The 17561-nt window shown below is 33.0% G+C and overlaps 1 long non-coding RNA gene across 4 annotated transcripts in view; it reads left to right on the top strand.

Moving 5' to 3' along the window:
* Positions 1–12034, top strand: part of LOC129060086 (uncharacterized) — a 32117-nt gene extending 20083 nt beyond the window's left edge. For 3 of the 4 annotated variants that reach the window (XR_008526490.1, XR_008526488.2, XR_008526489.1), the window contains one exon: positions 6413–12034. This is a non-coding gene — a long non-coding RNA (uncharacterized LOC129060086). The remainder of the gene's footprint in view (positions 1–6412) is intronic. The other variant, XR_008526491.1, reaches the window with a different exon arrangement.
* The last annotated feature ends 5527 nt before the right edge of the window (positions 12035–17561 follow it).

Raw genomic sequence — 17561 nt, 5'->3', positions numbered from 1 at the left:
ACCTTAAGTCTGCCACTTAATAGCTCACAGTTCTGTAGGTAAGAACTTTAAGCGTAATATAATCCATGTGTCAAGAACATACTAGATCGAGGTTTCTGCTGGATGTGTTTATATCTGGAGCCTAGGGTCCTATTTCAAGCTCATTCATGTTGGAGAATTCAGTTCTTGTAGTTTTAGGACTGAGGCTGGCTTTCTTGCTGGTTGTCAGTCAAAGTTTATCTCAGCTGGAAGAGGCCACTCTCAATCTTTTGGCACATGTTTCCCTCCACCTTTGAAGCCAGCAATAAACAATTGCTCTTATTGAGTCCCTCTCATACTTTAAATCTCTTTGGTTAAGAAGAGCCTCCTGCCCTTTAATGGCTCACATAAATAGATCAGACTCACTGCATCAACTTTATTAAAGTCAACTGATCTAGGATCTAACTACACTGCAAAATTCCTTCACAGAAGCACATAGATTTGGTTTGAATAATTAGAGGAAGGCATGTATATATCAGGAACCAAGGGTCTTAGTATCTTCTCAGAACTCTGCCTGCTATACTTGTCCAGATTCCAGTATCTGAGGTGGCCTTCTGTGTATCTATATGCCACACTTATGGGAGCCATCTTTCCTCTTAAACTACTTTTTTTAACCAAAAATTGTGCCAGGTCATATGTTTTTCTTTTCTCTTCATCAGTCCAGCCTATCTGGCTGTGGCTATGACATTTTGCCCAGAGCTTTACCTTGAATGCTGTTCTGCATAGAACTAAATATTTTTTCTTATAACCTTAACTGATGCCTGGAATATAGCTTTAATCTCATCACACTGCCTAAAATCATAAACACCCATTGAGCATTGGCTACACTGCAGGCCCTTGGGGCACAGATATAAATCCACAGAGCAATTATTTTTAAAAAGTTTATAGTCTAGAAGAGGACATAAATGGAAAATAATAGTTGGCCTTATATTTTTAATACTACAACAGAGATATTTATATGGTCTAGTGAGAAAAAGGAAAGAGCATAACCTTCAGAGAAGTCTTGTTGAAGTGCCAGGTAAACTAATTAATTGGGGTAGCGTGTTCCACTGAGACAGAGAGATACACAATGAATGACTCATTAATGAAACTGTAAGATATTTGGTATGGCAGATACATAGGGTTAAGGAGTACTAAAGTGAAAAATTCAACTTGAAAAGTAGGTAGGTAGGACACTAATGATGTGAAGGTTTACAATTTACCATGAATATATAGAAGTTTTAAATACCTGCATACCAAATACTATAACAAATATCCATCATAAGGCAGGAACTACATGAGATGCAAAATAAAATTTACAGATAAACTGGAATGGTAAAATATTTTAATATATCACTCTCAGTCCAAGTCAAGTCAAGTATATAAAAAATAATAAAGATCTAGACCTGTATAATATAAAGAATACAGTAGATTTCACAGATATTTTTGAAATTAACACCCTAATACAAATAGGATACTTTCTTCTCAAGAAATGTAGAAGAGTAAACAAAGCTGATCACATCTTAGGTCTTGACTTGTTATTTCTAAACTCTCGTATTGTGACATTGTGCTCTTGATCTGTATAGAAGATTTCTTCCTTAATACTGTTCGTTAGTGGCAATATAGTTAATCAGTCTTTTTATGTGTTTTTGTGGCAATATTTTTCTAGTGAATACTCCTAATTTACTGTTTGTTTTTCCGTGTTCTCTTCTCTGTGTTCAACTTTTTTTTTCTTTAAGTATTCTTGGATACGCATACAATGGTCATTTAAAAAAATTCACTTGGATTTGGTAACATGAGTTTCCCCTAGATCAGCCATTTGTAAGTGATTGACAGGACTGGAGTGGGGCCGGAGCTATATGAGAGGCTAACCAGAATAATTGGAGTTTTACATCTGAATACAGAGTGTTATGTCTCTCAATGCAGCCTTTTTCCTTTTTGAGTTTCACCAGTAGAATGCTCCTTGAAGAGATGTATGTCTTCCTCCAAGATAAATATGTCATGTAGAATTGCATATACCACTTATTTTCAAGAAAGGTGCTCTGTAAACTTTTTCTGAAATCCGAAGGCTTGGAGTTTGTGCTTCTGAATCTGGGTTTTGCTATGGAATGATGATTTGCTGAGAGGATAAGGAGAACAACTGCCTTGTATTTCACCTTTTATAACTATACGTTTAATTTTATGACTTGGATTCCTACAGCATTTCATCCACTTTTAAAGATATTTGTCACTATATGAATCGTTGTGGTGAAGTATATCACTTTTTATTAAGTAATAAGCAGACTGCTTTTTTTCTCTCAATTGATAGAGATTATTTAAAAGTAAAAATCCTGGACGTAAAATATATAATAGTACATTGAGATTTTATGCATAGTAGGCTCATAGTAGCTATTTTGTGATAAATATATTTTTCCCATATATGGAATTTAGAATGAAATAATAATTTTTAACAATTTTCTTTAATACTTATACATTTTGTTATTATATATTTATAGTGCCAAATATTTTTTATTGAAAGGAACTGGCATCACAACAATACATTTTTTTGTTTTATATGTGACAGAAAGCACATTTTGTTAATTAGACTTTGGAAAATATTCATTCCACATAATAAGAAAGTGACAATAATTAGGAAAAATGTTAGTTTATATTTTAATCATCTCCAAATCAACATTGTCACATTTATTTATTTTGTCACAATCAAACTAGAAGTAACATTAACTAATTTTCACCTATCATAATTAGTTATTTCTTCTCAATTCTCAAATTCTCTCATTATTTAAAGATAAAGCAGTAGAACATGTTAGTAGATTTGAATCTCTCAGTAGACTGTAAATTCCATGTGAACAAAAATTGTGTTTAGTTTACCTGTCTTTGTACTTATGTCAGGGTACTTCATACAAAATGTGTACCATATAGCAACGTAATAAATATTTGTTTAATGAATTTATCATTTTTATGATTATAATTGCTTCTGGTTCTTATTTTTGCTACTTGATGGTGATTTTTTTAGGAAACGAGGAAAACTCCTGCCTTTATTTTGATGTTTCAAAAATAGAAATGTAATCTTACTAGTAGAATTTTATAGAACCTTATTTATTTTTAAAGACATTTGTAACCATAACATTATTATATTTAAGTATTTCTTTCTGCTTCTTCATTAGTTCATAAGAAGAGTCTGGGTCCCTTTTGTCTTTTTTTTGACAAAAAGAGATTATTTAGAAATAAATTGGATTTGAAATGATAATACTTTAAGATATGACCAGTCAGAAATTGTGTTAATAATTGAATATTTCAAATATATTGCTATTTATCTGAGAAATTAGAGATGTAGAGATGTTATTAGAACTCAAACTTTCTTCAGCAAATATGCACTTATTCCAACATGTTATTCTAAGAAACTCTGATAGGCAATAGATTCTCATTCTTTTTCAGAAGTGTTGCTTATGTATTCTTTGGTTTTTATTATATAGTTTATCCTTGTTACTTTTATTATGGTGCCTTTTGGTGATTGTTCATAAGCCCTATTTCTCTTTCCCCTCTCAAGTATGAAATGGGCACAGGTTGCTGTCATAACTCAAATCCTCTTCCAGGCTCTGCTTTTCTACATAACAACCTTTTGTTGGGTTCTTAAAAAAATTCCATCAGTTTTGAAGAATTCAGACTGTTGCCTAAAATCTATATTTACTTTCTGCATCATCTCATGATTTGACCCACATTTACTTTACTTGATGTATATCATCATAATTTGTGATATGAGGTAGTCACTACTTCTTTGTTTTATTAGAAATGAAGTTGTCTTTTTAATTTTGTTTTCATTATTTAAATATTGCTTTTAGTTGATTGCTGAGAGGTTAGGGTAAAATCAATTTTACTCTACCATCTTTCTCTGAAAATATGTAAGCAATCTAATATACAAACAGACTTTATTTTATTTCATCTTACACAGGTATAATGCAGAATAACAGAGAGGACCCAAGGGAGATGTAAAGAGTAACTGCCACGGGTGTTTGAAGATTAAATATGCACTGGTGATAAATTCCCCATGAATAAGCTATGGATGCACAGGACAGATATTTTGGTGGGATTCTTGTAGATTGCCACTTTAGATTATCCATAGATTATCTATAAGGTCCCATTTCCATGCTTTTATTCTATTATTTTATTATTTCTTTTTCGTGATGTTGTTAGTCATAGGTAGTTCTAGATTAGTAAATGAGTAATTCAAAGTAGTCTAATAAGACATTTTCTCTTAAGTAATTTTCAGCAGAAAAACAGAAGAAATACACATCTTTTTTCTATGAACTGTGTAATGCAAAAATAAAAGTAATCACTGAAAAATGAAGGAACAAGTAGATTAAAAAATTTACAAGCTACATTGAGCTTTAAAGTGATGCATAAATACTGTGCAGGTAGCCATTATTTATATAATAGCCTAGATCATTTTATCAGCTTTTAACCAGCTTTCTTCTTAAAATCGTAACTACTAAAATGAATTTATAGTACAAAGCAACTTGCTATAGATACATTCAAAGAAACTTTCTTGGAGTATTTAAGAGCACCAAACCAAACAAAGAATTAATAAAAAGGTTCAGCACTCTGATCTCGGGGGAAGGAAATGGGGCAGGACATACTTGTGCTCTTAAGCTTTTCTAGGGCATTCTTTAGAATGTTCTGTGAGCATTACTCTGTGCTTCAGAATAATATGTTGCTGTACTAGCAACATCATCTTCATAAATTTGCACCTTTGGTGGCTAATCATAAGGCTTCATTTTTCTGAAAGTCATAACTCACATCAGCCTGCTGCACTGAGTGAGATAACATTATTTTCTTGTTCATGGAAATAAAATTCTACAGGTGATTTACTGATGTGCTAATTACCATTTCCAGTAATGAGCTAGGGAATACTGTGGTTTCTCAAATTGTTTCTTGCCTAAAAATACATTTATATTTGCAAAAAACTCTGAAGCATAAAATGGTGTTAGTCTTGTGGATTGTTGCCAAACATGGTAGGCAATATGCTCATAATTTTTATTTTTAAATTTTTTCAGTAAATTATCAACTGTGCTTGAGCAGAAAATGACATAATTGCTGATTTATTTGGTGTGTGAATAGCAATTTCTTCGTAACATCAGTAATGGAAACATATCAGCACCCATGGAGGATTAGCAGATAAAATAATATATATAAATAACATATGTATCATATATATAACATGTATATCTTATATATAACATATATATTTTCTATATCTCTCTATAAAACATATATATCATATATAACATATATGTGGTCTTAGAATATATATTCTTTCTATATTTCTATATATATTCTTTCTTTTATATTCTAAGAATATATAGGTAATATATAAATATATATTATTAGAAATAATATATATTCTTTCTTTTATATTCTTTCTAAGAATATAAATATATATTGTAAGAGTATATATTTCTTTGTAAGAATATATATTTCTTTCTAAGAATATATATTTCTAAGACATTCTAAGAATATATATTCTGTATATATTCTAAATATATATTTATATGTAATATAAATAATTTATTTTAAAATTATAAATTTTAAAATAAATTTATAAATATAAAATTATAAATTTTTATTTATAAAAACATAATATTTTTATAATGTAATATGTAATAACTTATATGTAATATAAATATATAAATTTCTTTGTAATGTATATAAATATATATTGTAAGAATATGTATTTCTTTCTAAGAATATATATTTCTAAGACATTCTAAGAATATATATTCTTTATACATTCTAAATATATATTTATAAGTAATATAAAGAAATATATAAATTTATTTGTATGTATATGTACAAACAAAAATATTGCTGCTTAAAGATCTACAAAGGAAATAGTACTTCCATTTACTCAACTTTCCAAAACGTCTTTGTTTTAGTTGTCCCTTTTAGTCTTCTCACCTCCTTTGCTTGCTGCCATCTGGGCAGGCTCCAACCTTTTACTCTCAGCCATTTCTAAGGCATTCTGTTTACTTTCCTATCTCTTAATCTATACATACATGAGTCCAGTGTATCCTTCAAAGTTGCTTTCCCTGTCCTCTCTGAAATCTGCTCTAATTTCCCAGCTGGCTCTGATGTCTCATCATGTGCCTTAATCAGGGCTCTGGTTGTTAGATTTGAAATACCACAATCGATATGCTTGTTGATATGGTTTGGCTGTGTCTCCACCCAAATCTCATCTTGAATTGTAGCTCCCCTAATTCCCATATGTTGTAGGAGGAACCTAGTGGGAGATCATTGAATCATGGGGGTGGTTTCCCCCATACTGTTCTCATAGTACTGAATAAGTTTCATGAGAGCTGATGGTTTCATAAGGGGAAACCTCTTTCGCTTGGTTTTCGTTCTCTCTCTTGCCTGCCGCCAGTGTAAGACGTGCCTTCACCTTCCACCATGATTGTGAAGCCTCCCCAGCCACGTGAAACTGTGAGTCCATTAAACCTATTTTTCTTTATAAATTACCCAGTCTTGAGTATGTTTTTATCAGCAGCGTGAAAACGAGCTTATACACTTGTCTTATGTCTTTGATGGATTGCGGGCTTCTTGAGAACAGGAGCTTTCCTTTCCTCATCTTTATAATTTCTCACCCTCAGCTCTCTGTTTGGCAGAGGGTAAATAATAATAAATGTTTCTTGATTGAACTATTGACCGAATCTTTTTTTTACTATGGACTCCTGAAAATCATTCTCATGGTTTTATTTCTAATTTGCTGGCTATTCTGTGATGTCTATTTCCTTCACTTTCTATCTCCTTCATATGTATTTCCATCATATCACTTTTCTATCTTTATTTTTGTCAAACAGAAGTCAACTCCATACATGTATTTCTCATTTATTTATTTATTTATTTGATGGAGTTTCTCTTTTGTTGCCCAGACTGGAGTGCAATGGAGCGATCTCAGCTCACTGCAACCTCTGCCACCCGGGTTCAAGCGATTCTCCTGCCTCAGCCTCTGGGATAGCTGGGATTATCCTGGGATTAGGCACCTGCCACCATGTCCGGCTAATATTTGTATTTGCTGGTCTTCTCCCATTTATATAGCCTCGCTTGGTTTCATTATTCTCTTCCCAAGTACAGTAACCAGAGGTACACATGCACGTCCCATGCATGTGCACACACAAAAAAGGGCCGAGAGGAAGGACACCAATAAATTAATGCTTATGTCTGGGTAACAAAAATATCCATGTAAATATGGATTTACAGATTTTTAGGAACAATTGCATTTCTTAAATACATTACGTTCATTCTCATCTTTGGGTATTAAATGTTCATGCTTCTTTCATTAGCAGTTTTCCACCTAATCTTTTGAACCAAACTTTACCAAGTTTTCAAGGCCCAGTTCACATTCTGCATGATACATGGAGCCTTGTTCCAACACATGAATCTCCAATGATAGCTGTCTCCTCTGAATTTCAGACTTTTTGAGAGAAGGAAACCTAGGAACTGTCACCATGTCTTATATGCTACATAGAGCAACTATTTGCTTGTATTGCACCTTGTGAGAATTAGAAAACAGTACCCTCCTTGGCAAATGCAACTAGAGCCTGTGGTTTAGTAAGTGTAACATGAACTAAATTTTAGCTTCTAGCAGTTCCCTCTACATTTGGCCAGATACCTTTGTACAGGGCACAACTGGCAATACACATTTTGTTCAGATCACATCTTACACTTTGATGTCGTTTGACTTTTCCATTCCAAATAATGTGACACTTAAGATTAATGTAATTTCTGATAACAGAGGTGCACTTACATGCTTTTAAAAATAGATACAAATATATGTGCTATTTATGGGGTACATGTGATAATTTTTTACATGCACAGACTATATAATGATGAAGTCTCGGTAACTGAGGTGTCCATGGCCTTGAGTATTTATCATTTCTATATATTGGGAACATTTTGAGTTCTCTCATCTAGTTGTTTTGAAAAATATAATACATTGTTGTTAACTATAGTCACCCTACTTTACTATCAAACATTAGAACTTACTTTCTCTGTCTAATGTATGTTTATACCTACTAACCCACCTCTCTTTATACCCCACAGTCACCTATACATCTTTCCTAGCTCCTGGTATCTATGATTCTATTATTTACTTCCATGAAATCAAACTTTTAGCTTCTACAAATGAGTGAGAACATATGATATTCATCTTTCCGTGCCTGGCTTATGTCACATAACACAGTGATCTCCGGTTCTGCTCATGTTGCTGCAAATGACATGGTTTCATTCTTTTTAATTGCTGAATGGTATTCCTTTGTGTATATATACTACATTTTCCTTATCCATTTGTCAGTTGATAGACACTTAGGTTGATTCCATATCTTTGCTATATTAAATAGTGCTGCAGTAAACAAGGGAGTGCAGGTATTCCTTTTATATACTGATCTTTTTTCCCTTATATTCAATAATAGGAATGCTGGAGCATATGGCATTTCAACTTTTAAGTTTTTGAGAAATCTCCATGCTATTTTCATAGTGGTTGTACTAATTTTCATTCCTACCAACAGTAACAAGTTCCTCTTGTTATTAATTTCTAGTTTTATTTTGTCATGGTCTGAGAAGACAATATGATTTCAATTTATAAAAATTTGTTGAAATTTATTTTATGTCCTAACATATGGTCTATTTTGGAGAATGTTCTATGTGCTAAGAAGAATGTGTATACTATAGCTGTTAAATAAAAAGTTCTATAAATGTAAATGTCTTTTAGGTCCCTTTGGTCTAATGTGCTGTTTGAATCCAATGTTTCTTTGTTGATCTTCTGTAAGAATTCCCGTTTTTCCACATGCTTGCTAGTATCTGATTTTTTTTGTCTTTTTAGTAATAGCCATTCTAACTATGGTAAGATGATATCTAACCGTGGTTTTGATTTGCATTTTCTTGATAATTAGTGATTTGTTTTTTATATGTCTGGTACCCATTATATCTCTTCTTTTGAGAAATGTCTATTCATGTCTTTTCCTTCCTTTTAATAAGATTATTTGTTTTCTTACTGTTCAGTTGTTTGAGTTCCTTGTATATTCTGGAAGAAACAGTTTGCAAATATTTGCTCCCATTCATCAGGGTGCTTCTTCACTCTATTAACTGTTTTCTTTGTTTATACAGAAGCTTTTCAGTTTAATGTATTCCTTTTTGTCTATTTTTACTTTTGTTGTGTGTGCTTTTGGGATCTTAGCCATAAAATCTTTGCCTAGACCAATGTCCTGAAGTGTTTTCCCTATGTTTTCTTCTACTAGTTTTATAGCTTCAGGTCTTACATCTTAATTTTTAATCCATTTTGATTTGATTTTTGAATATAGTGAGAAGTCGGGCTCTAGGTTCATTCTTCTGCATATGGATATCAAATTTATTGAGCACCACTTATTGAAGAGGGTGCCCTTTCCCCAGTGTCCATTCTTGGTGACTTTATTGAAAATGGGTTAACCATAAATTCATGAATTTATAACTAGGTTTTCTATAAAACCTAGTGGCAGGCGAAAGGTACTTCTTACATGGAGGTGGCAAGAGAAAACGAGAAAGATGCAAAAGCGGAAACCCCTGATATAACCATCAGATCTCATGAGACTTATTCACTACCATGAGAACAGTATGGGGTAAACTGCCCCCGTGATTCAAATTATCTCCCACCGGGTCCCTCCCACAACACATGGAAATTATGGAAGTACAATTCAAGATGAAACTTGGGTGGGGACACAGCCAAACTATATCAGCTACTGAAAAGAAAGGAAAGTAAACATCGGTGGAAGAAACTAGAGTCTGGAATGTCATGTTTACATTCTGTTGAGACTTGACTTAAAGTGGAAAGCAAAAATATAGTCTTGTGAAGCCAGTACAAATATTAAGCATGTATATATTAATTTATGTCTTTGGAGAGAGGATTAGCTGAAATTGGTAGTATCCAGGAAGAATCTTCAGACTATATCATTCTTTATTAATTTATTTGACTAGGGCAATTAAACATCAGACCTATAAGCACAAAACTTTATTTTGTATTTATCCTCTCTGAGTATGGTTATTATAAATTTATATTCCATCTTCTTACAGCATAGTAACTCATTTTGGCTAATTCTTTAGATGATTTCTGCTAAATGACCATGTTTAGAAACCTTATCTGTTTAAAATAACACAGGCTATCAAAATATGATTTTAGAAAACATGCCTTATAGCTTATCCTAGCATAATTGAAACTTCTGAGAGCAACACGCCATATAGAACTGATTTGTCAGCAAAAAGAAAGGAGAGAATATCTCAGAAATAAGTAGAATTTTAGATTTCCAAACAGATTATGAAATGGTGTCATTATTAAGAAATATATAATTGCAAATGTAAGAAGAATCCATATAGTAATTGAAGAATGAGTGCCTATTAGCTGGTAAATTGGATTGAGGTATTCATTTAAACAAAATATGTACAGGGTATGCATGCTGAAAGTTTCCAGTGTTGTTGGAAAATATCGAAGCCCCAAATAAATGGAGTGAGATGCTGTGTTCATGGATTGGAAGATTAACATCATAAAGATATCTATTCTTCCTAAATTTATTTATAGGCTTAATGTAATTCCCCTCAAAATCTCCATAAGGTTTTTTTGTAGACATAGACAAAATTATTCTGAAATAATGTCGAAAGGCTTAGGTCCTGAAGTTGATAAAACAATCCTGACAAAGAAGAATAAAGCTCAAGGAATCACTCTACCCAATATTATGTCTTACTATGTAGCTACAGTAATCAAAATACGTGAAATTGGTAGAAAGAACAGAATAGAGAACACAAAATAGGCCCATACAAATATTCAACTGATTTTTGAAAAAACTGCAAAAGCAATTCAGTGGAGGAAGGACAGTACATTGAAAAAATAGTGCTACAGCAATTGGATATCCATGGACAAAAAAATAAATCTTGACCTAAATGTCATACCTTATATAGAAATTAACTCAAAATGAATTCTAGACTGAAATGTTGTAAAATGTAAAACTATAAAACTTTTAGAAAAAACAGAGAAGAAAATATGCAGAATCTAAGGCTAGGCAAAGTGTTCTTAAGCTTGACACAAAAAGCACAATCTATAAAAGGAAAAAATTGATTAATAAATATTCATGAAAATTAAATAGAGCTGTAAAAACCTTGCCTCTTGTGATACTGATTGTTGCTCTCTTTAGACTTTATACATTTTCCAAGTCATATTGTAATAACACCTAGATTTATTTACGTGTGAAGTTATTAAAAACTGTTATTTTGCTCAATTAAAAACTCATTTTAAAGATTTCAAAAAATATTCAAAGCAACTCAACATGCAACAGATAAAATAATTTGCTGTTAATTGGAGGAATTAATTAACAACTGTTAGTTGAAGAAATTTTTCAGAAACTTTATTATCTTTAGACTGATAATATTGCTAATTTTCCACTATTAACAGATGCTGTGGCTAATGATTTCTACAGTGGTGTACATAGTCAATGTGTGAAACGTGCTCAAATGTGTATTTGATTATTTTAGTTGATGTTAAGAATCTTCTAGAATTTGCATAACTCACTATGGTTGATCTGCAGCCAACCATAGAAACCACTATTTAAATAGATTGCATTTTTAGGAGCTGGCATATTATTCTCTGATTAATAACATTCTGCTTTCAAGCCATTTAGCATCTGATTGAAAGGTTGAGAGAAGCTACAAGAAACATGCTTATGAGTTTGAAGTCCCATGCCTTTTTGAGGAAAACTAGCTTTACCTACATAACCACAAAGTGTAATAAGTTATTACTTCAAAATATTCTTTCTGAGTCCTAAAATGGTGCTAGTATTCTGTTTCAATTTTATAGCCCTTTGAGATGGTTGATTAATCTAGAATAGTATGGAAAACCTGACAGCCAAATAGTTTTAAAACAACAGAAAAAATGTTGACTGTAATATTTTTCTTATATTGTGTTCTTTTTACAAGGGAATGTTCTTAAAAGCTTCCACACTGATAATAAAAGTCTTTATAAAACTGATGCTGTTTCTCACACTCCATTAAACGGCCCCTTTTATCTTCGAAACTGATGTGAAAGCAAACTATTTATACTATGTTTACTTTAGTTTTTAAATTGCTTTTTGAAAATAAACATGAAAATAAAAATAAATATGTTTGAGACCCAAGAAAGGGCCAAGAAAATGTAATTCATTTTATAAGGGTCATTAAAGCCTTGCATCTCTGTTGTATTGAAATAGCTAGCATCAGTGACAATCTAGAACATTGTAGAACATTGAATAATTAAAAAATTACCACTGTGCCCAGATTAAGAAAGAAAAATTTGGTTTTCATCAAAGGTTAATATCCATGGAAAATCTGAAAACAAAATGTCCTTTCCTTTACTCACGTAATATAAAGGTTAATTTCAGGTTTGGAAATCATGAACATGTAGTCAATAATAATCAACTTCTTAAAACATCTTGGTATGTACACCTAATAGCAACTTCTTGGAGCTATGGAACATTCTTAACTTTCAATTCTTAATATGAATATTGATGAAATAATAAGCTATAAAAGGCCAATAGAAAGAAACTTAATGCATTTTAAAGGGTCAGATGTCATCTTCAGTCACAGCAACACTAAAGGTATATCTTTTTCATTCTCAAGATCATAATATTCAACACTTATGTTAGGCTAATGATATATACTTTTGTAAAGAAAATGAATCATTTTGAAATCCTTCTGAGGTCGCTGTTTTGCTTCCTATCATCGGGACTGCCTTTAGCTTGCAGATTTCCATCAGAATGAGGAGAGAGGCCAGCTATGAAAAGAATTCTGTGAAGTCCCAATCAAAAGTGAAAGGGCTTACATCAGAATGAAAATCAATGTACTGCCTCTTTCATTGAGTCTTGCCTCTTCTACAACACACATAATGCCAGCTATGCTAAATAGCACACTTATTGACACAGTTGACTTATATTCTGGCTCAATGTCCTTAATGAGCATCAAGCTGTTAATAAACAGTTTGCAGCCACTAGTCTGGGATCCAGACTTTGACAGCATTGCTGCAATGGCTCATTGCTGACAAATCAACTGGTATTCAAACATCCAGAAGCAACCAGCTACAAAAGCTGCTAAGAGTGTGCCCTCTGCTGGAATGATGGGGGAAACTCATTCTTGTTTGGTAGTTCGGCGCTTTCTGAAATCTAATATAAGAATTCCACTGACTAATAAACTTTACTTCTGGGGTCTGGTGCAAAAACATTGCTGGGGCTTTATAGTTGTGCTCATAGAACACTGCTGTTGGAGCTCCACACAGGAAGAAGGTGAGGCTGGGTCTGGTTGGTCCCTTTAAAGACACCAAACCATATGCTACTTATGGTAAATGCATAAAAATTATGCTCAAAGGTCTCCTACTAGCATGTTTTCTGTGTGGAGAGCATGTTGAAATCCTCTGAGAGGGAACATTTCATTCTCAAATAAACAACAGAATTCTTCCTGTTGGAACTTTGTAGTTCCCATTGTGGCCCAATGTGGTTAGAAGGTATCTAATTATATGATAATTAATGGAAACATAGGCCGCAGAATCAGATAGCGGCAAGTCATTTCCTTTTTCCATTTTCACATGTGTGTGAATTTTAACATACATATATGACCATAAAGAACTAAGGCAAGTTAAAATGTTTCAGTAAACAGGTGTCGGAAATTATACATTAAATGAAGTATAAATAAACTTGTTCAATAGTTCTGGATAATGCCTGCTTTTGGATATTTTAAAACCAAGCAAATTTCTTATAGTGGCAACTAAATGGTTTTAATAGACTTATTATCAAGTACATTTTATCCATTGACTATACTTTTCTAATTGAGTTCTTATACATGAAAGTACATATTTGTAATGTTGATTATGCTATCCCGGTAATGATTGTATTAAGATAAATTAACTATTTATAAAAATGATATTGGACTCATTGAAGTCAGAAGATGTGATTTTTATGCCCTGCTTTGTCAAGTCACAGGACTAAGCTGGATCTCAGGTTACTCATTTATAAATGAGGAGATTGGCATAGTTGATATTTAAGCCTCTCCATTAAGCAATATATTGTGTGTTCACCTGGTCCACCGTACTAGGTATTTGGAATGAGAAGATAAAATTAGAAAGAAACATTATACTTTATGAATCTTTCTCAGACTCTAAAATAGTATATTATAATACTTGTTAATGAATCTCCATTTTACTGCATTGTGATTTCTTTATTATCCTATGAAGTTAATTAAAAGCAATGCAAAGGATTCATTACTTTTTTTTACTTTAATGAAAGTGGTACTGAATATAGAAAGCAGAGATTTAGAGGATAGATTTGCAGCTAAGAAAACCATTAACTCTTTTTCCTCTTCTCCCTCTTTATCGTTATTCAATGAGTGTGCCTCCAAAATTAGATTTGATTCAAAATCTCTTTATCTGTTGTGTGACCTTGGAGGAAATTCTTTTACTTTTCATGCTCAGTTTTCTCGTCTATTAATAGGGGAGTATAATAGAGCTTGAGGAGCATCTAGGGCAGGTGAAATAAGACATTGTTTTGAAAAGCAGTTGGCTTGAAACTGTGCACTAGGCTCCTGGAAAATAGTGTTCATCAAAATTGTAATAGTCAAGTTTCCTTTTCTTCATCCCTCTATTGGCTCTGACCTTATTCATTTTCTTTTGCTTGGTCTCCTCAGCTCTGATCTTCTGTATTTCAATCTATTTTCACATAAACATCAGAGATACGAATATTATTATATCACATATTTTCTTAAAACCTTCCATGCCTTTCATTACATGGTTGAAACCTCTGTCCCTATGCTCATTTCCAGAAACTTCCCACCCAGGCCTTATGGTCAACAGCCCTGTACTCCTTAGCGGGCTGTTTCTCAAGCATTGCTCCTCCTCTATTTTGCCTTTATGTTCACGTCTCCCAATTTGTCTGCATCTTGTCTTCCCTTCTCCAAATAAAGATCAACTACTGCACAATGTAGTAAAATAGAAATATTTTAGTATAATACCTTTGTATGCCACAAGATTTGTTGGAATAAATGTGTGTGACTACCCTGTTTGATTTTGTTTTCTGAAGACATAAATAAAACAAAATCAAACAGGGTAGTCACACACATTTACTCATAGTTAACATTCAGGGCTTGTTGTTTGGAGGTATTTGGGGAGATATTTGATAAGAAAATTCAATGTGATCAATAATCTCAAAAGCTCTAAGCATTCTAAAATTTTATTCTGGAAACAGCTAGAAATAAGGTGCATAAACGATGTTGTCATGCTAATTGAACCTCTATGAAGTATTTTACTCTTCTGTTTGGAGCAAAGAAAGTTAAATCTTTGCTTTTCAAGGCCATTCACATTGATTTGTAAGTATGCATTCGTTTAGATGTGAGATCAACAATTAATACATTTTTGGCCACAGCTCTAAAATGTGATGGGAATATAAAATAATTTGTCTTACCTGTATTCCTCGTTCTCTGGGGGAAGGTGGGGGGAGGCCAACTATTTTCCAATTAGAGTAAACTTTGGAATCAATTTCTGTATTCCTTATACATTCCAGATTTTACTGCATTGGTGGTTAAATTGTTATATATTTTTTCAAATTTCCTACTGCTAAAACTTAAATTAAAAATCCATGTTGATGTTGACTGGATGGTACATATTTTCCAAATGTTCAAAGCAATAGTGATGAAGGGAGTGATGCAAAGCCGCAGTGGGTAAAAGGAGCAGACAGCTGTAAGCCAGGAGAACCAAAGGCACAGCTGTAAACCTGATTGCACCTTGCTTACAACACTCTGACCAGGCGGTCGGTCAGTAAGGCGTACAAGTAGAAACCACACATTCACATGCATTGCTGGGATTCACAAGAACACTGGAGCTTTTTGAGCAGTTCCCCAAATTTCGGTGTTGCCATGACAACCTCTGTATTCATCCTGAGGTGTGCACTGGTATCACATCTTGCCAATTGATAGGATCACATGATGACTCTGGGTAGCTATTTAAATTATCACCTTTTAAAATAGTGACAATTATAAAATTTTCACTTCACTGTGTATTAAGGTAGCAGGCAGGTCTCAGCAGAAGCAAAGTGATAATTTTTGTAATTATCTATCCACAAAGAAACATGTGACGTCTCACAACCAGGAGCTACTACATTCTTAGTTATAGGTAATAGAAAAATAAAAACTTTTCTCTTTTGAGTCCTTGAATTTTGCTTTAAATGTATGTGTGACTCATAATTTCTTTGACCAACAAATTAAGATGTGGTGTGGGGCTGGGCGCAGTGGCTCATGCCTGTAATCCCAGCACTTTGGTAGGCTTAGGTGGGCGGATCACAAGGTCAGGAGATCGAGACCATCCTGGTCAACATGGTGAAACCACATCTCTACTAAAAATATAAAAATTAGCTGGGCGTGGTGGTGCAGGCCTGTAGTCCCAGCTACTCGGCAGGCTGAGGCAGGGGAATCGCTTGAACCCGGGAGGTAGAGGTTGTAGTGAGCCGAGATTGGGCCGCTGCATTCCAGACTGGTGATAGAGTAAGACTTTGTTGCCCTGCCCCATCCCCTCCCCCAGAAAAAGATGTAGTGTGGGATGGCTTATATAAGTGACCTTAGAAGAGAACAAGAAAAGGTTTTCTCATAATGGAACCTAGGAATTTAGGTTAAAGGATTAATTGGAAAGAAAGGGAAAATGCTATGGGATATTTTCTTTTTCACATTTGAATGCTGATCACTCTCATGCTTTAACTATTTTTCCCTAATTCCTTCACAGAGAAATAAGGTATACTAATTTGTGGAGATAAAATGATGCTTTTACTTTTTATGATACTAGAAATTCTGCAGTCCAGACAGCAAACACATAATTTGTAATCTTTAAAGAAAAAACTCCAGATATTAGAGATGATAATATACTTATAGAGATGTAATACGTGTTGGTATATTTTAGAAGATTAGCTTATCATAGGATTAATATTTACTTCTTTTTAACAGGTACATGTTTCATTAAATTAATAGGTAAAGTGTTCCACTTTCCTAAGAAAAGAAAAATATTAGCTCTAAATAATATGTAACTATGCACAATATAATACATTAATTATTGAATAAATTATCTCAAACTAGAGAAAGTAAGGTATGACTGAAGCAAGTAATGTCTGCACATTTTAACAAATCTTATGTTGAGTATAGGTAATAACACATAGTTGAAGCTATGTCGTTCCATATTATTGTCATGAAAAGGTAGATTTTTTGCATAATTTTAGATAATAGTATTTTCAACATTTAGTGCTTTTCAACATAATGTCTAAAACACAGAAAGTATTCAATACATATTTGCTGAAAGATTGAGTTGGGGTCTCATTTTAATATACTAGATGGTCATTAACATAGTTACCATAGAATATTACATGTCTTGAAGTAAAGAATGGAGATAGTATAGATTTAAACTATTATATATTTTCAAACTGCTGTAGAAAAAATAGTGGAAACAGATGATCCTGAAGGGAAAGTGAAGAAGCTGCTTCTGGTGCAGGTTTGGAACT

This window comes from Pongo abelii, chromosome 5 (genome assembly GCF_028885655.2).
Source record: "Pongo abelii isolate AG06213 chromosome 5, NHGRI_mPonAbe1-v2.0_pri, whole genome shotgun sequence".
Lineage (NCBI taxonomy): Eukaryota > Metazoa > Chordata > Mammalia > Primates > Hominidae > Pongo > Pongo abelii.
The sequence above is the reverse complement of the archived record's forward strand: the minus strand, read 5'-3'. Positions and strand labels throughout refer to the sequence as shown.